Raw genomic sequence first — 20,262 nt, forward strand, 5'->3', positions numbered from 1 at the left:
TAGATTTTTAAATCAGCTTTCGGATCAAGTTCATAAATTTGTAAACTGTTGTGTTGTTGCATCAGGCAATAGTGCAACACAGACCTCAGATGCAGATCACCCAATACTATAAAGTGATCTTTAAATGAGACAACTAGGGCGTAAGTAGATTAAAGTGGCCAATAATGGGAAAACAAGTGCCCATTCCAAGAGCAATTGTAAGAAATTTAAGCCTCAGGAAGTTGCATTATACATTTTATTAAATTGAGGGTATATTCACACTTATTGTGGCTTGAAATTTGAACCAGTATTTTCTGTCTTTGGTTACCTTACTTTAGGATTCCTTAATGGGCTGAAGATGTAATGCATAATATCATATGACTGCTTTAAGTTTGCAAGTAAGTTTCTCAAAAGTTGTAATTTAATTTAAATTGACAACACTACAATAAACCACTGTTCTCTCATAGCAAACAGTATCTGACCTAAAATGCATGTAACAAGACCCTAGGATTCTAACAAAATTCTGCTTCTTTGTCATTTTAACCTTATTTGCAACAGAAAGCATCTAATTCTGAGCAGCACTACCAGTTAACGGTATATAAAACATTAGTTTTGAGAAAGATTCAAATCATATTTATATCCTGAGCCTGCTGTTTTTCCAATAATCAAGGGAGAAAGAGAGAGAGAGAAAAAAAAAAATTGAGCATCCCGTTGATGCACAAAGAATGAATTTATACATAATCAAAAAGAGCCCTCCCTAAAAGGATATCAAAATGTTACCTCTAACACATGAAAATAGAAAATCTAATCAGTGCCAGACAAGATCAACAGTGGCAGGGGAAATTACTTTAAAAACTGCACGCAGTGTACTATGCAAATTGTAAAGCATCAGAATTTCTAAGAGGAGGATTTTTTAAATCAAAGGAGGTGAAGAAGGTGTGGCTAGGTATTCCTGTTTCTTGAGTATCCAAAGCTGCCAGCCTCAAGGCCACCCTCCACCAATGTCAGACACCCTTTCTCATGTAAGATGCATTCAAAAGCACTGCTGAGTCYACTATGCTGCCTGTAGAGAAGTCATTGCAGTTACTTCCAGATGGAAAATCTAAAAATAATTATTTCCTGGGGATGCTGGTCTATTTAGCACCTCCATGGTTCCACTTTCCTGCAGCTTGGAATATTCTGCTGGAATCTCCATCATAAATTTTTATGCAAAGATGCTTCTACCAGCTGAGGGAGAAGGAGACGCAAAACTGATTTGATCCCAGTCTTTTCCCTGTACTATTTCAGTGTATTCTGGTGGAAAGTATCTTTTTATCTTGTTTATGCAGCCCTGTCCAGACGTGATGGGTTCAAAATTGCTGAATAATACTGTTACTGAGGGGAAAAAAATCTGATGAAGTACCACCAATATCTAGGGACTACACATAAATATCTCTTACACCCTATAAAGACTGTCACTTTTATGAAAAATCGGCTTCTTTGAGTGTCAGAAGTACTCTCTCTCACAGGATTAACTGGAGTTCATTTTTGAAAACAGTATGTTTATGGTTTAATTTCATCATGCAATTAGGGAGGAATTAAAAGAGCTATTGGTTTAAGATTTATAAAAGATGAACATATAATTGAAACCGCAAGTACAGCATAACTCATTATACTCCAGTTTTGCCTTGGGCTGTACCATGCATTAATGATGTATTTTCCCACTGTCACTTCTGTATCTTTTGGAAGTTAAACCCCTATCAGTGAACAAAGTTTCAAATATATAACTCGTTAAAAGATGATTAAGATGAGTTGCCTATTATTAGTGCTGTGTGTATCCCCAAATACATATATGTATTTTATGCACACATACATATAAATATATGTATAATTTAGCCTCTGAATGCTTTGAAGTTATTCTAAATGTCCATAAAAAATGATTCTGGCTTGTTGTTTCTGTTAATACCAAGCAATTTATGTCACCACCTACAGCATAGGTTAAGACAGAGAAGAAGGTGAAAAAGGTTGTGAATCTTTTACGTAGATTCATAGGAAGTCCTTGCTAGCATTTATGTAGGAGTTAGTGAAGTAGAATAAATATTTTTATTCATTTTCTCAGTGAATATGTGTAGTCTACACTTTCCTAGTCCATTAATACATAGTGCAAATCCCAGTATAGGAGTGATTCTTGGTTGTAATAAGATACCAAACATTACTCTCAAATGTCAATGGTAGGAGATGAGTAATTCACTTTATTTACTGAAAGGGAAGCAGAAGAGTGATGACCTGTTAATTTACATATAGGTATTTAAATTTGGTGACTGATTTAAGATCCTAGGATCCTCATACAGTCAATGAAGTCTTAGGACATTGTTTAGAGCACCCAAGCAAGCTCTGTCCCTTAGCCTTGTAGGAGTTCAATGCTCCTGAGTTCTTTGCTAAAGTCCACTTAATGGAAGTGGACTCCAACTAAAAGAGGCGGATAGAGTTTGAGATGCTAAACTATTTTGGAAAAGATACTTGGGGATTGATTTGAATCAAAAAACCCCTTGATTTAGGACTGCAAGTGAAACTGCAACATTTTGAAATTGTATCTTCATGGAATGAAATAAAATAATAGCATAAATAAAATTTTAAAAAGCATGTTTCTTAAGAGGATAGATTTTGTTTTGAATGGTCTCTAAGATTTATGTTGTCACCTTTTCATTCTACCTTGGATTTCAGTAAGAATACATATTTTTATATGTTATATATATCTTATATATCTTACATATCTTAYATATCTTTAATAAAAGGTGTTGACTCCAAGTTGTAATCAGAATAGGAATTATTTCATATTTGAGTCAATGGAAAGACTCATTGATTMCAGTGGATATTGGTTCAACCCAATACAGTGTTTTCACTCCTTTCTTTGAACTAAGTCTTTTCTCTCCCTCTGTTTTCTGCTGTTCGTAATCAATAATCAAATTATTAATAGTAATCAAATAAGATAGCAAGTTCTGGCCAATAAATACATTTGAATATAATAGTTTTAAATAAATATGAACAGCATTAGTTTCTTAAGATGAAAAGAGAATTTGTGAGAATTGCAAGGAAGCCACAATGTGGGCAGAACAATTTTGAGGGACTGTATTATGGTTAATGTATTTCCAAGCGATAGAAAACAAGAGATCCTGTATACTGCGGATGATAGTTGCATGTCCTATTGCTTGTCTGAGCCATGCTTCTCAGTCAAACTTGGTCAAAACATACTCAGTGTAAGGGCCTTGAAGGTTTTCCTTAAGGTTAGATCTCTTATCTATGAAAAAGCATATAATTTTCTCTTTCTCCTTTCTGGGGTTACCTATTCTAAAATGCCAAGACTGAGTCAAAATTTGGTAGGGAAATGTTTGTCACATCTCAGGCCATATTTAGACTACTAATGGCAAGAGCAGACTGATTGCTTCAGTTTCCTTGCTCCAGACATTTCATTCTAACAGGGAGAAGACAGCAAGTCTGGGGACTTTTCTTCACTGGTAAGATCACRACACTGTTCTTTTTTTGGGGGGAGGTGGTGGTGGTGGTTTAACTTTCCTAATAATATTCCACTGACATTAYATCTTAGTCAACGATTAGGAGGAATATTCACAAAGCTGTAGTAGCCCAAGCTCTTGTATAGTTAATGGGGAAAAAGGACTGTTCAGGACATCTAAACTTCAATCCTGCTCTGAGTCACTAGCTGAAGAACCTAGGGAAAGAAACTCACGGAGAATGTTACCTTTTATGCAAATCCTTATGATTTCTGTATACGCTTATGTTTGGATTTCTCTGCTTTAGTAGATTAAAAGAAAAGAAGGTTTTGAGCTCTGAATGGAAATTCTGAATGGCTAAACCATAGAAAAAATCTTAAAGACAGGAGATGAAAAATTCCAAGTCATGCTCTGAGTACTTTTCTTCCTAGTAACCAGTTTCTTTACATATGCAAGCGCACACAAATCGAGCCAGTCTGATGTCCAGAATGAATTAGGAGCTGAGATAGCATTCTGCACTACCAGCTACCATCTCACAGGTGTAAAAGTGATCTGTCCAAATTGCCCTATGAATACGTGAAAAATGAATGGGGACAGTGAACCTGAAAGGGCTCACAAGAGGTGCCAAACCCTTCTTGACCTTAGGCTATAAAGTCTTATCAGTCCACTATCTGGACTATCAGACCACTATCCACAGACAAAAAAAGGAAAAACAACAAAAAAAAAAACCCAAGTGCTTTAAATCGTATACATCTGAAACGTCACAGGTTTCAAAATAATAGCATTTAGTTGTACTTTTCTTGGGAGAAAAGTTATAGTCATAGATCATGGGAAAAATTATATGCAGGTGGGCTGCCATAATTCAAGAATTTGACTTCATTTAGCACAGGAAACTGAGGGTGTGAAAACATTAATGCTGACACACTATCCAGATGGCTAGTTTACCATGTGCAAGAAGACAGTACGGCAGTGATTGTGTTGGAGCCAAAAATTACACGTGAAGATGGAACAAACTTCACAAAGTCAGTCTCTTAAATGTGCCACTATACAAATTCATCTAAACTGATATGTTCATCTATGGCCCTACTAAAATATTACTGATAGAATATTACAGACAAGCTGTTCTGAAAAACAAGATATCCTTCTATTGCTATTTTTGTGATGCCTAAGATGCTCCATCACAACCTCTTTTGTACATCCATTCTTCATAGTGTTGCATGAAAGGCAACCTGTGCACTTGGAATGCATGGATACGTATTACAATGAGTATGGCAYGTGGAGTAAGTATTAGCATAAGGCTTCCTAAAGAACAAGGGTTGTGTTACTTTTGGGGCAAGAGAAAGAATCTTAAGGGAATTAGATATAGATTTCTATATCACCTGTACAAACTGATAAGAGCTAACTGGAAGTTCCAATACCAAGCAAAATGGTCTTCTCCTTAGACAGAAATTCTTTACTTACTCAGATGAGTATATTTAGCTGTTAGCTATTCCAAAAAGTTGAAATCTGAATCTGAATGTACTAAATAGACTTTGTCCTGAAGTATTAACTTTAAAAATGCTTACCAGAGTTATTCTTATAAAATTTTGAAACAGAAATATGGAATTTCTACAAATTTCTTCCTGGGAATAATGGTGGGAACTACATGGAAACTGCTAGATACGTTTTATTTTTGTTTATGCAAGTGACCTTTTAGAACAAGGCTTTGTTTTCTTTGGTAGGTGCTCTGTTGCTGCAGTACTGCAAACAAGAAATCCCCAGTCCTGGAATGTTTGAAAGCAGTAGGCAGAGTGACCTAGTACCTAAAAAGTCAGAACATTTGTCTCTGATGAATGAGCCTGAAAACTTAAATTTGCTTCCCTTCTACTTTCACTGTTTTGTTATTCTTTTAAACTAAGCATATCGTACTTTGAYTTAAAAGTTCCTTTTTGTTATGTGCTTTTATAGCATTTAGCCCAATGAGCCTCTAGTCCCAGCTGAGGCTCCAGGAATAACCACGGTAAAAACAAAATATTTTTCGTCCTTGAATATATGTTTACAAAACAAGCAAAACTCTCTTATCAATGAAAAAAAATAGCTCTTATATCAAGACACAGCATAGCTCTGTATGATGCACCTTGAAACATCTGAATTTGGAATTAACATTTAGTCATTTGTGAAGCACAACTGTGTTAGACAACTTTATTATTTATTAGAAAGGTCTATGATGATCTTGCAAGTTTTAAGAATTTTACAAAATGTTGGTCTGCCAGAAGCAAATGATTCACCTAAACTAAATCAAAGTAACCACAGCAAAGAAAACCGTTAGCTTGTTCTATTGCAGGTATAGGTATTTGCAGTCTTCCTTTTATTCTTTGAATGGTAAAATTGTGTGCGTAGAATGGATGGTGCTGTACTATTGTCCCCTCAGAGCATGCTATTCAATTTCTCGTTCAAAAAAAAAAAAAAGAAAAAGAAAAAGAAAAGAAAAGAAAAAAAAAAAGCTTGTTTTCTCAAAGTTCTAATATTTCTATTTTCTTTTTTTCTTCACTCATTTTCTAGACTGAATTGAGACAAACAAAATTTACCTTAAAGTTTTCTTCTGGTGTTTTGTTATTCCTAAATATCATGATGACCAACAGTATTTTCTTGTTCCCATATATTTCTTCCATACTTTCTACACCTGTGTTGTTGCTCACTTAATTGTTCTGCTCTGTCTTCAGGATGAGGACCACTACTTATTCTGTATTTATACAGGACTAAGCATAATGGGATTTTAGTATGTGACATAAGCATTAAGTAAAGGAATTGAAATAACAAGAAATTTGTCTTTTTAGTTTCCTTGTTCCTGGAATCATCTAAAATTGTTTTAGATTAATTTTTTAATTTTTAAGAATTATCAGACTAAATTAGACATTCGACATGAGAAAATACTGTATAAATAGTCTGGCAAAGTTATAATCAATTGAAAKCAACTACTTAAATGAAAAATGTCAAGCAGCTCTAAAAGTCCAAGAAGCCTAATCAATAATAGCACAATGCAAAAGAACCGTTGCATTGTGTTTAGCAATAAATGGCTTTTAGATATTATTCTAAAGGTAACAGTGAAAATGCAAAAATTGGTGCTGCATCTGCCTGAGAWACAGTTGCTCATTTCTGTTACGGTCTTCTACATACGCTTAATGGTGCTTGGGAAGGTTCCTCATGCATTTTTCAAGGAAGTTCTATGGTGTAATGTACATCACAACTCACTTCCTACACAATTTTTCGTAGATATTGGCACATAACTTTTTGTCATTAAATTCCCATAGAAGCTCTTAGAACCRTTGTTGGAAAAGTTTCTCTAAGCCSTGGTAATGAGATCATCTGGGCCTAACGAGGCTGAGACCCATAAGTGTACCTGGGTTGTCCTAACAGGAACAGGCTGTGGGCTGACCATAAACAGGAGAGGGAGCTCTAGAGATGCGAGAGCTAAACTACTCATGTTGTTTTATTTGGTAATATGTTAGGGAATTCAGAAGGGGTTTAGTTGTATGAAGAAAATGCCACTAGAGGCTTTAAGTTAAAAATCRGATACCTGGTATAAGTCTTGTCTTGGAGATCTGGTTGATTTTCTTTGTCTTGTTTTCATGTACTTTGGGAAGTCTACCTGTAAAGCATTTTTTTGGCTTTCAGAGTGTTACCAGAGTCTGAAAAACTTCTTATTGCACGGTTGCATAATTGCTTYCTGTATTGATATATAAATATCAATGTGTTTCGTAACTGTGGTCATCATTGAAGGGATGGCATTAATCAACAACGTGTGTACCACACTGAAGTCCATAATGTTTTTCTGTAATGTAAAAGCTCAAGAGCTACATTGTTCTAAATACAATACATGGTAATTTGTTTGATGTTGACTCTTGTTGGCATGCAGTGTTCCTTGCAGATCCTTATATGTAAATGGATTTTATGGTTGTTACAGTTGCTCTTCCCTTCATTTTCAGATCAAAAGTGTTTCCTACTTCGTGRTGTTGATGCATAGAACAGGAAGAAAATGAGATGAGTTACTGTGCATTTGCCGGGAATAGATCATAGAGGAACTGCGTAATGGAGAGTGTTGAATTCCCCTTATTCTCTGATTTGGCCCTTCACACATTTGTCTTCCACTTGGTTTGGTGAAAGCTCTTGTTCTAAGCTAATATGATTGCTTTTTTGTTTTCTTTATTCTAACTTTTGGACGTATTATATTTTATAAATCATAAATCTCATCAGGTGTCATTTTTTGCAGGAGTCAGGAGTAACAACTTGCCTTCAGAGACCTCCTGCACAATGCGAAAAATGATGATGAAAGAAAATGTACAACCAAAAATAAGTAAGTCCTTCTGTGCCTTTTATAAGTGTGATATATTTGATATGTTTGAATTTTCAGTAAAATTCACACTGGACGGTGGTGACGGTGGTGAGCAAAATGTTCTGTGCTCAATTCTGATTTCACAGATTATATATCAAATGTAGGGGAAAAGCAAAGTGTGACAAGGTGGGAATTTTAGTGAAAAATTCAGTGGAGGCAGTCCTGAGGAAAGGAGAGCTGCAACCTCAGAAAAGGCTGATATGAAACAGCTTTTTTGAGCGATCTTCTGACGGGATCAACATTTGTCTACCCACCTCTCAAAGTCTAGGACTTCTCTTGTAGTATCGATGAGTTAATTCTTCCGAGAAGGGGGTTGGGTGGATCCTATCCCTTCATACTGGATTTGCACATAAAGCTTACAGAGAAACATTTTGAAAATTATTGTGGATGTAATGCTCACAACCACCTTTCCGGACTGCAAGACGTGAGGTTAAGCTTGAGGGCAGCACGTATCAGATGCTAACAGTCATAACGACCATTCATAATTCTTTACTTAAAATTATCATGTTATTTACAAAAAAGCTATATTAAACCCATTAAGTAGATGGAGACAGTATGTCTGCATCAAAGAACAGTGTACATATGAAGATCTGTCATTATTATTCACTTCATTTTYGAACTAGTCAATTTTGCATGACTATTCAGGAAGCTAAACTGAATTAGCCCTTTTGACCTCAGGAGCCTTACACAGTTAAATATTTATGAAACATCAGAACATGATAGTGGCTATTATGGCTCCTCAATTTTAGCAATTAATTTTATTGACAGAACAATAAGGAGTGCTTCTCCATCAGTGTGGCAGCATTGGAATTCATTTTCTATTTGCTTAAGGGGGGAAAAAAAAAAAAAAACACAATCCCAAACCATTGCATCTTGCCTGTGAAATGGGTAATCTCAGCTCCTGGTGCAGCTCTACTGAAAAGCCATGTGAGGCCATGCATGTATTTGAGCATATGTGAGGCCATCGTTGTCATAGGACACATTATGCTTTCTTTCTCAATACTTTAAAGGTAATCAATATATTTTTAAAAAGCATACAATCATTCCCTAAATCAATCGAAAACTTTTTCATACCATTTAATTTGCTTAATTCAGTTGTCTTTAACCATTCCACGGTTATGTTTTGCTTTTACTCAGTGCATTGAATGCTGTGTTTTGTTTTAAACAGATGTGACTTTGAGTGCACTGGAGAACAATTATGCATTAGACTCAGAATTTTAAATGAACATGCCCTCTAATGATTTCCTCAGTCTAAGCAGACACTTAAAAAGTGACACTGAAACCAAGAAAAATTACTTAAAGGATCAGTTACACCTAAAATGATGAAATCAATAACAATATTTTCTCTGGGATTCTTTCTCTGCGATAAGCAAAATCTTTACTTAAGTTAAAAGCCACATTAAAATTTAATCACAATCTGTGTGCTTTAGCAATTGATAATTTCTGGACATCTGTCTTCTGTTTTGTTTAAGTCTTGTATTCCTTCTGGTTTTTCTTGTCTTTTAATAGCAAGATTAGGTATATTTGTTATTTTCAAAAAGTTAAAAAGGGCTATAATATTTGCTAGAAAATCTTATGACCTATAAACTGTTGTCATCTTTATATATACACGTAACTATTAATCACAGTATAATAAAAAGCACATTATAACCTCGAGAAAAATAGTCATGTTGCAAGATAACAAAAATTAGCTCTAATGTGATCTCCAACAAGCAACATTTCTTTTTCAAATTGAGTGTGTTGATTCTATTGATCCTAAATGAAAGCAAGTCATATTGCAGTGAGCTTATCAAGCTTTTTTGTCTTTTTAAATGTTTTTCTGCTACATCACGGATATTTTTAACAATTACTTGGGTTTAGAATAGTTGTAAAAACCATTGCAGTGACATTAATTGCATTTATACGTGTTTCTGAAAACTTTTGCCTTTGAAAGGATAAAAGCTAAATTGTTAAGACGTGATATTTCATAATTTCAGAATAGATTTCGTAGGAACAACTGTAGTGATTACTGCTGTCCCTTGATCCCTCTCTACCTAATGTCTCAGAGGAGAAGAATAAAGAAAGATTATCTTTCACAGAACTTCCTCTGATTACAGCTCCATTCTCCGATCACCTAACATGTCTGCAGAGACTTGCAGTGATAATGTAGTATTTATTATAGGAGGACTATTTAGGAAAATCAATATGTTCAATGTAGGCTGTGCATTTAAGTCTTGAAGGCTGAAATAGCTGACATAGTGGTCATACTATAGTGTCTTGTGGTAAAACATTTTTCACTCTATTTCAATGTGCTTGAGTAAATCAATAAGGTTAACTACATTTGCCAGGATTAGGGTCAATAAAATTTGTACTTGTTCAATATCAGAAGTAATGTAAGTGCTTGTATTTACTTTTGTCTTACTTTGCATCAGCTGCTAATTAATTAAACTTCTGCTGAAATTAATAAATAAGTAATAATTAGATACACACATTAAAAAACATAATTCAAAATGAAGCAGATTGCTGTTTCTTGAAAATATAAGTATCCATATAGTATGTCAATTAAGAGAAAAACTGAAATATTCCAAATATGTCCACAATATGTCCAAATATGTCTGCAATATGTCCAAATGTATGCACAATATTACAAATTTCAGACTATTGCATATTTTAGCATATATAGTCTTTAGAATATGTACATTAAAGATGATTATTCTGAAATTGTTGGAATTGTCTACACTGTTTTTGAAAATATAATTAGTTGATTATTTTTAATTTTATGCATTAAATATCTGGACACTATAACATGAGATATTTTACTGCAGTTTGCAGTAACAYTTTCCATAGTCTGAAAAATGAAAATTATCAAAACTGTTCTTGTTATTCTGCTGTGCTTTTTAGGTACCTTACAACAGTCTCAAAAATTATTACTATTCCTATTTCATTTGCAGCAGATTTAAAATATATTTACTTGCCTTATATTTAAGAATCCTGCATATTTTCTCCCTTCCTTCATCCTGTTCATTTTGACAATGTCTCTATTTTGTGTTTTGGAGGAGGGTTTCTATGTCATCCATCTTGAATTTTTTTTTATTAATAGGCATCATACTTTTTCTACCACTGGATAGGATTCAGAATGAAAATTTTTTTAGAACAGAAGAAATGATTGTAAATATTGTATATGCATTAGGCATTAGCAGAAGGAAAAATGTAGTTTCTTGGGGGGTGGTATCTCCCACACTTTTGTTTCAAGCACACATTCTTTGTAGAATCAAAGTCCATGTAATCATGTCCTAACYATTGCCATTTAGCTTTACTGCTTAAAATTTTTTTCTCACACTAACACTTTCCATTTAAATAAGTCTTCTCTGTTTTATGGTGTTACTTGTCTTGTAATATCTATAAAGTTTGCTAATATTTACAAGATCTTTGCTTCTTTTACCCAATAAATCTATATCATATTATCAGTTTACATTTTCAAATATAAACACATAAACATATAAGCTAAATGATTCATGAATACAAATACTTTCCCTTCTTGTCTTTTTAAAGAGTTAAGGAGACTAAATCATTTCAAATGAATACACTATCTGTCTGCTTTTCTGAAAGCAAAAGCCAAATGAGTGGTTAAAAATATTGCAAGTTTGAAAATGCAAATGGTGTTATCCAAATATGCAGCCATATGTCCACAAGACACTCATTTTTTGGAAAATTTGTAAAGCTTTGAAGAATAAATATATTTAGAGATTCAGGGCCCTGCTCCCCCCCATCCCCCAAACGTAATTAGAAAACAACCACATTAAAATAAAATGTCAGTAGTGTTAATAGTGCCGGCTTTATTGTATAAAAATACATATAGTATAGCATATAGCATATAGTAGCACCAGTGCTACACTGAAACCCAATACTTTTATATGTTATAAAATTCTATATAAAGAACAGATTCTACTTCTTAAAGCATTTTTACTCTCTAATGACTACTTTTACTAAACACCAGAGGAGCTAAGAGCATCCCTCCAGACTTAGAAGCTCACTAAACATTAACATAAATTAGTTCGTGTAATTTATGCTGCAAAGTTTGTCTAACCTTTAAGCAACTTTGCTCTGCTGATCACAGCATCAGTAACAATAGGGGATATGAGGCCAAATCCAAGTGGTTAAACCCCTAACAGGAAAATATCAATTAATCTTTTTCAATGGAGTTGAAGTATGGGTAATCCTCTCATTAAATAGTTTGAACTTTTCTCCCAGTAAACAAAGGAGGGATAATGAGTGATGTGGTCTGACTTGTTTACACGGAGAATCTTCAAGAGGCTTAGGCTCAACTCCTCAACACAGGCTTCTTCGTAGTCGCTTGCCACTAATTGCCCTTTTTAAAGACATTTGTGTCAGTTCAGAAATTCCAAAAGGAAAATGTTCTCTGGTTTAAAGAAYGATAATGCCAAATGCCAGCATGTTGATTTAATATGTATTAATTTGATTGTTTGGAAATGTACCAGTTCATTAGTTAATGATATTTTATGATTTGTTGGTAACCTTAAAAAGTAATGCATTATGTTTCAGTGATAGCTCAAAGTTCTCAAGTAAATACAGGTGTTGAAGAAAGCCTTCAGGGCAGTTCATTTCCATGTGAAATAAGAATAGCAAAAACATATTTTCTAGTTTAATTATTTTACATAAAACACCATATTTTCAGAAGTACGAAATTAATTTACATTRTCTGTTGTGCTTGCTTACTTCTCAGACCGAACTGAGAAAAGACAGAAGTCCAGGCTCTGGTATTTAGGTATGCTTAAATCAGTTTTAGCTAAGAATTCAGACAGAATGAGCTACTCTCGCGCAGTTCTCCAGTGCCCTTTCACTGTCCCCCCAAAAGACCAGCGGCACTCTCCATCAGCAAGCTCGGTTAACGTGGAACAAGATAAAGGGTTTTACTGTATTTATAGGAACCAATGCAGAAACAGTAGTGTTAAGAAATTTCAGTAGGGCTTTGCTGTGATAACTCGGAACATCAGAGTCAGGGACCAATCRTACTATGCCCAGAATGTAAATACGAACTTGCCATGATTTATTCTGCAACTGCTTCTGCTGTTCTTCTAACAAAAAGTTCTGGTGGAGAAGGTAGTGCGTACTAGACCTTTCACAAAACAAAGGGTTTCAGTCTCCTATATATCTCTATTTTCTACCTTAAAAAAAAAAGTTAAGTCAAGTGAAATAATATTCTCTGGCCATTATTTTATGGAATACAGCCTATAAAAATTAAGACACAATTTTGTCTGTGGTGAGGATTGTTACTATAAAGGGGAAATTTGATTCAAATGAAGTTTCTCATTATTTTGCCATTTTCATAGAGAATTTGGAGGCCAACACATTTTGCACCTTCATTTAATAATTATTGTACTAATGAAAATTAAATTAATTAAGGACAGCCCAAGTTACGTTTCCACTACAGAATGCAGTGGGTGAGTTCRTCAAAAGTCCTGACTCCTTGTACTGTAAACTGAATCCTAAATTTGCCTAAATTACTTAGATCAGAAAATTGTTTGTTTCATTTCCATCCATTTTCAATACAYGATAAGGTTTTTTTCAGAGGTAATGTTTCTTCATCTGAGTGTCTATGGCAGGTCATAAAAATCCTGCACATAAATTAAAACATATATAAGTAAAAATGTCATATAAAAATGAGAATAAAAAAAGAAATATAGCCAATATTTTCTTTAAAATTATTTAACACCTTTTGAGGAGYGGCAGGAAGGGATTTTCAGCAAGCAGTCCTGAAGACCAAGCTCTTCTAACAGCTCTGAAGATAGCTTTCCTCAACCCTATTTTCAAAGATATATTGAGGTAGTTACCATTGCAACTTGGGGATGACTAATTCTTCTGAACTTCTTTAGCCAGACGGGGCATTCATTGCCAGTTGTTTGCAGTTAGCTGGGCCTGGGATAAGGGGCAGGGGGTTAGTTGTACTCTACCACACACAGGTAGACACGGGAGCTAGAGGTGGAGGCACAATTTTTGCTATAAAAGTAATCGTGAATATTCTGACCAGGCAAATCTTATTCTTCAAAAAGCTCTGTTTTATGAAGGAGGGTCATGATTTTCTGTTTCATGAAGTTTGGCTGATGAACCATCATCTAAAACAGTCTTCAGCTCCTCTGGCCTAGTCCATCTAACCAGAAACATTTGTCCTGAATGGTCTTTGAATTTTGCAGGACAAAATATACGTGTCTCTGGTAGTGCAGCAGTAATCATCCCTAACAGAAARGGGTTCTTTTCCTCTTCTTCTTCCATACACCTTGCTCACCATAAGYGCTGGTTATTTATGTTGTATTTGCATTCAATATAATTAATTTGCATGACTAACAGAAGAGTGCATTTTCAGAGACCAGTCTTTGTGTTAAGACCATGCTGCTTAGACATGAGAATGCAGAACTGCTACATTTTGTAAAGACTTTTTACATATGATATTTATATTTTAAATGTAAATGGGAATATTTGGATTGGTTTTAATAAGCATTAAGATACCTTTGATACCTAACTGGTAGCCAGACATCTCCCCTAATGCCTTGTCTATCATCAGCTGTCATAAACTCTCTCCTTGAGGAGCTCATATACCTTGAGGATATCTTACAACTCAAAGTCGCATGACTGTCCTAACATGAAGATTTTAGTCATCTTCAATCAGTCAGTATTGCTGATACCTACTTAATTTAGAGAAAGTAAAAGAAATTATTTGAAATTCAGTCATTAGATTAAGAATAATGACAAATAAATGATGATCTGATTGGTGCAGGAGTTCTTAAGATCATTTGTTGGCTGGCTGGCTAGCTGGCCATTTTGCTTGGAGTTTATCTACATCTAATCCTTTATAGAAATGAAGAACGAAATATTTTCATCACAGTGCAGTATTTGAGATTTATTAAAAGTCAGAAAATCTTTAAGGGTTCAGCCGCAGCCAACCTAGTTCTGCTTGCGAAGTGGCTATGTGCATTCCACCTACGATTGCAGAGCTTGTTGATGTGTGTCTTCAGTAAAAGAAGTTGAATTCCTCACAGTTGATATGAATTAAGACGGAGCCGATGGTGTTTTCATACGTGTATCAATTGATGTGCATTAACTCATTAAATTGTGGTAACTTAGTGATCAGTTTGAGACCAAAGACTCTGAAAAAGGGAACTATTAGCACATACTGTTGTGATGGTTAGATTTGGGGCACTCAGGTTTTTGAAATCCTACATTAATGTGGGCATAGGCTTAGTGGGATTTTCAAATTATATCAATATTCTGCACATTAGAACATCTAAGTAGTCATCCATCTGCATAGTTAGATGCCCTAAAGTCATGGAAATGTGTTCTTAACAGTGATTGTTTCATTTAATAGGGATTTTTTTATTTTTAGTGTGATTTGTTTTATAAGTCATTTCAGACCTTTTCAAAATACATCGTCTCAGTTGCAGAGTGTGTTCTTAATGAAGCTGCTTATCATAATGACTCTTCCAAGCCTGTAGTGTAAAACATAAAATAAATATTAGAAGAATTTCATTTACCTTTTGCCTGAAAAACCTGATATTTGCCTAAATAAAAGCAAATGGCCTACTCCAAGTTCTCTTACCAACTGCAATCTATTTTATTCAGTTTACACAAAATTTTTTTAAATTAAAATTTGCATAGCTGCAAAAAGTGAAAGTTACTCATCTGCCCACCAGTATCATTACTGATCATGAACTCACCATTCCTTCTGCCTTTTTCATTAATGCTAACACTTATGTATCATGCACAGAACCAAATCAGCTCCTCAGTCTGGCAGAAAATTATTTCACATATTTTTGTTTGACCATTTTTCTCTAAGACTAGTGAATTGAATCAGCTTAAAGCAGAGCCTGACAAGCTTAAGAGCCAGCACAAAGAACAGAGAAGTTGAAGTAGAGACAAATGTCCTCCTTTTGGGCACTGTAACATGCAATTTCACCCTGAATTACCGTGAAGGTATTTACATGTTGCAGTAATACTGCAGTATGGAAACCTAAATCCTCTCTGAGCCTTTTCTCTTATGCCATTACTTGAAAGAAGAAAGAATTTAAGCCCCAGTAAAAGAGAAAAGATATTAACAGGAAATCATTTAAAGGGTGAGTTTCTGGAGAAAGGTAGTTCCTAGCAGAAGAGCAGAAGACAGTGGCCAGTTCCCTATCTGAGAGGATTTCTGTCCTGTCAGAGGTATCCTAAGGAGTTCTGGGCAAATAATTTGCTTTTTGTCCCTTATTGCTTCTTTTGGAAAATAAGGTTGATACTATAACTTTGATATCTTTTTAGTATTGTAGACTAATTTATTAGAAACAATAATTTTCAGGAGAAAATGTTACAGAGTACACAGTAGTCAGAGAATAATGAATGGTATTTGGAGTGACACAGAACTGTGTTGCAAGAGTGGGGAGGGATATAGGGAAAATATTTTCATGGAGCAGTGCTGGTAGCCACTTCTCATCCACAGTTTGTTCTCATTTATGTTCATTCTGAGAAAGCATGTCACCTCATTCAATATCATTAGTGCAGGAGGAGCTGGGCTCTTTCGAGAACCATAGAATCAGTAAGGTTGGAAGGGACCTCTGGAGATCATCTAGTCCAACCTCCCTGCTCAGCAGGGTCACCTAGAGCATGKTAGACAGGGTTGCATCCAGGCAGGCCTTGAAGATCTCCAGAGAAGGAGACTCCACAACCTCCCTGGGCAACCTGGTCCAGGGCTCCGTCACTCTCACAGGGAAGAAATTCCCCCTCACGGTCAGGCAGAACTTCCTGTGCTTCRATTTCTGCCCACTGCCTCTTGTCCTGTCACACGGGACAACTGAAAAGAGTTTGTCCCCGTCCCCTTGACACCCTCCCTTCAGGTGCTTGTACACATTGATCAGATCCCCCCTCAGTCTTCTCTTCCCCAGGCTGAAGAGGCCCAGCTCTCGCAGCCGTTCCTCACAGGGCAGGTGCTCCAGCCCTCTGATCATCTTCGTAGCCCTGCACTGGACTCTCTCCAGTAGCTCCATGTCTCTCTTGTAGTGGGGAGCCCAGAATGGATACAGGACTTGAGATGAGGCCTCCCCAGGGCTGAGKAGAGGGGCAGGATCACCTCCCTCGACCTGCTGGCAACACTCTTCCYAATGCACCCCAGGAGACCATTGGCCTTCTTGGCCACAAGGGCACATTGCTGGCTCATGGTYAATCTGTCATCCACMAGGACTCCCGGGTCCTTCTCTGCAGAGCTGCTCTCCAGCAGGTCAGCCCCCAGCTTGTACTGGTGCCTGGGGTTATTYCTCCCTAGGTGCAGGACTCTGCASTTGCCCTTGTTGAACCTCAGGAGGTTCCTCTCTGCCCAACTCTCCAGCCTGTCCAGGGGTCTCTGAATGGCAGCACAGCCCTCAGGTTTGTCAGCCACTCCTSMCAGCTTGGTATCATCAGCAAACTTGTTGAGGATTGAGGAGGCACTCATCAAGATCATTGATGAAAAAGTTGAACAGGATGGGACCCAGTAGGGAGCCCTGGGGGATGCCGCTAGCCACAGGTCTCCAACTAGACTCCACGCCACTGAGGACAACCCTCTGAACTCTGCCTTTCAGCCAGGTCTCAATCCACCTCACTGTCCACTCATCTACCCTGCACTTCCTGAGGTAACCTAGGAGAATGCTATGGGAGACAGTGTCAAAAGCCTTGCAGAAGTCAAGGTACATAGCGTCCACTGCTCTCCCCTCATCTACCCAGCCAGTCACTCCATCAGAGAAGGCTCTCAGATTGATTAAGCAGGACTTCCTRTTGGTGAATCCATGCTGGCTACTCCTGATCACCTTCTTTTCCTCCATATGTCTGGAGATCACATCCAGAATGAGCTGTTCCACCACCTTTCCAGGGATGGAGGTGAGGCTGACCAGCCTACAGTTGCCTGGGTCCTCTTTCTTGCCCTTTTTGAAGACTGGAGTGACATTGGCTTTCTTCCAGTCCTCAGGCACCTCTCCAGCTCYCCATGACTTTTCAAAGATGATGGAGAGCAACGTGGCAACAACATCCGCCAGCTCCCTCAATGCCTGTGGGTACATCCCATCTGGGCCCATGGACTTATGTGATTCTAAGATTTCTTCTACTCTGAATCAAAGTAAATTAAATTTAMCAGGAAAAGAATTTTATAGATGTCTGTGGAAGTACACTGTGAAAACTGGGAATGAGGTAAAGTTACTGACTTGTTAGGAGGATTCTGTTTCTGCTTTGCAAAAGGTTTGGGAAAAGATAGTGAACTGCTGTTAWGGGAAAGGGTTCTTTCCAAATATTTGTAACCCAAAGCATACCAAATGCCTGAAGACAATGTGCGAAGTATGTATGCCAGTGGAACTGTATTGAAAATGTGCAGAGTAGTGGGTTCCTAAATTGTTTGGGATGGTGAAGTGGGGAATTGATAGATGTGAGTTCTGTTCTGAGTTCCATCTTCCTGGGATTCAAGCCCATAAGGATAAAATATCAGTATCAGGTCCTTATGCAAACCTTCTCCCTCCTTTTTCTCTATTCATTGCTGTAGAGCGTGGCAACGTCTATGAGGCCTATAGCTGCCAAAGTTTCCATGACTTCCTTGACCTGTAAACTCTTGATATAAGAGGTGTTAGTYAAATGAGAAAATAGGACATTAACTGCTTTCAGGAAGCTTATTCTGGCTCTATGRCTACTGATTTCCCCTCCTTCCTTCGATGGAAAAAGTTCAGTTTCATACTCTAAAATGATTAAGAAGGGGTATCACATAAACTAAAGATGACTTCAAGGGATTGTAGGATAGCTTTTACTCATTTTGAATTTATTTCAGTGTGAAACAAAACCTCAAGTAAACCTTGTTTATGAAAATCAAATGAACTCAATCTTAGAATGTTCATCCCACCCTCATAATTAGAGCTGCTGATTAACACCTCACATTCAAAGCACTTGCATAAACATAAACCTAAGCAACAGCAACAAAAAGTGTCATTAGGACAATCTTAAGAATAAGAAACCTGTCACCTGCTGCTGACATCTAAGTTTGTTGACTGAGCTGAAATCTGTTGCTGGCATATAATGCCACAAAGTATTCGGCAGAGATCTCTAACTCTCTGTAGCGGAGGGGAAATGATGATAAGCTATTGAGTGACCTGGAAGGGACAAAGGGATTCTGATTCGGGATGTGTTACCTTCTGTTCTTGCACATCTTCACTCTTAAATAATGAAGTGCAGATGGATGATGTTTTGRGTACCGCCTTTTGTCACTACTACTGAAAGCTCCCACTAGGTGAAAAGACAGAAAATGATAAATCTTGCCTTGTGCCAGATACTCATACTGTGAACTAGTCCATTGGTAGCAGTGGCAGCACTGGAAAGGTTACGTATGTCCACTTTGACAGAGTAACAGAGAGGATCAGTGAATATCAGTAATCGCAGTGAACAGTGAATATTTCAGAAACTACAAGGTTGGTGGAGGATAGACAAAGAAAATTCATTAAATTTACTTAGGCTTTCTTGGGAAAAAAAAAAAAAAGTCACAGGGCTTGGAATGAGAGTGCTTATGCAGCTGAGATCTTCCTGCGGTGATTTAAAAAAAATTTGGGGGGGGGGGGTATATTTTGCTGCAACAAACAAGGCATGTTGCTGGAAAAGAAAACCTAGAATTAATTTTACCAAGACGATTAAAAGGCTATCTCCTGGGTGTTCTATCCTCAACAGCGTCGCAAGAAAACTGTAAGTTATCTGAGATAAAACAAGAGAGAGGAAGAATAGCAGAGATTTGGTTGGGAGTCCCAGAAGGTTACACCTATGCGGAGGATATTTTCATCAGAAATATTAAGAGACAACTTAAGAAAAGTACGTATAGGTGGAGGTAAGAAACTTGATGAGCCCACAAAGTAAATCACCACAGCGGCTCTCAGGAGAGGCTGGAAGATCAGATAGATGTTAAGAGATATCAACCATTTTTCAAGATAATCAGGGACGTGTTAGAGTAATTAACTTATTGGATAGGGTTATCATAATTAGGGAGAAGAGGATGGATAGGACATGACTGAAAAGAGTGAAGGAGGGAGATGTTTGATAAATAGTCATTGAATGAATGGAGTTAATTGAGTTTTCTCCATGTTTCCCACATTAACTTCTAAGACCTTCTTGAAGGCTTTTTTTCATTTGATCTTTCATAATTTGATGAGGGAATGACTCATATTTGAATCCACGTTTTTCCGTCTGCTTATTTAAGAACCTTGTAAATATCTTAAGACATAAGTACTTTATGGGGTACCATGCTGGCTACCCGCTGCCAGAAATCCAATTAATTTCACCTGTCTGGTTTCAGAGGAAATTTCACCAGTAGAGGGCAGGACCTATTTATTATTTCTAGTTTTCTGTATACATAATTCTTGAGCTAAATTCTGACCACTCCATGGCACAAATACGAGCTGTTTT

This window comes from Rhea americana, unplaced genomic scaffold (assembly GCF_003343005.1).
Source record: "Rhea americana isolate MKP2758 unplaced genomic scaffold, rheAme1 scaffold_18, whole genome shotgun sequence".
Classification (NCBI taxonomy): domain Eukaryota; kingdom Metazoa; phylum Chordata; class Aves; order Rheiformes; family Rheidae; genus Rhea; species Rhea americana.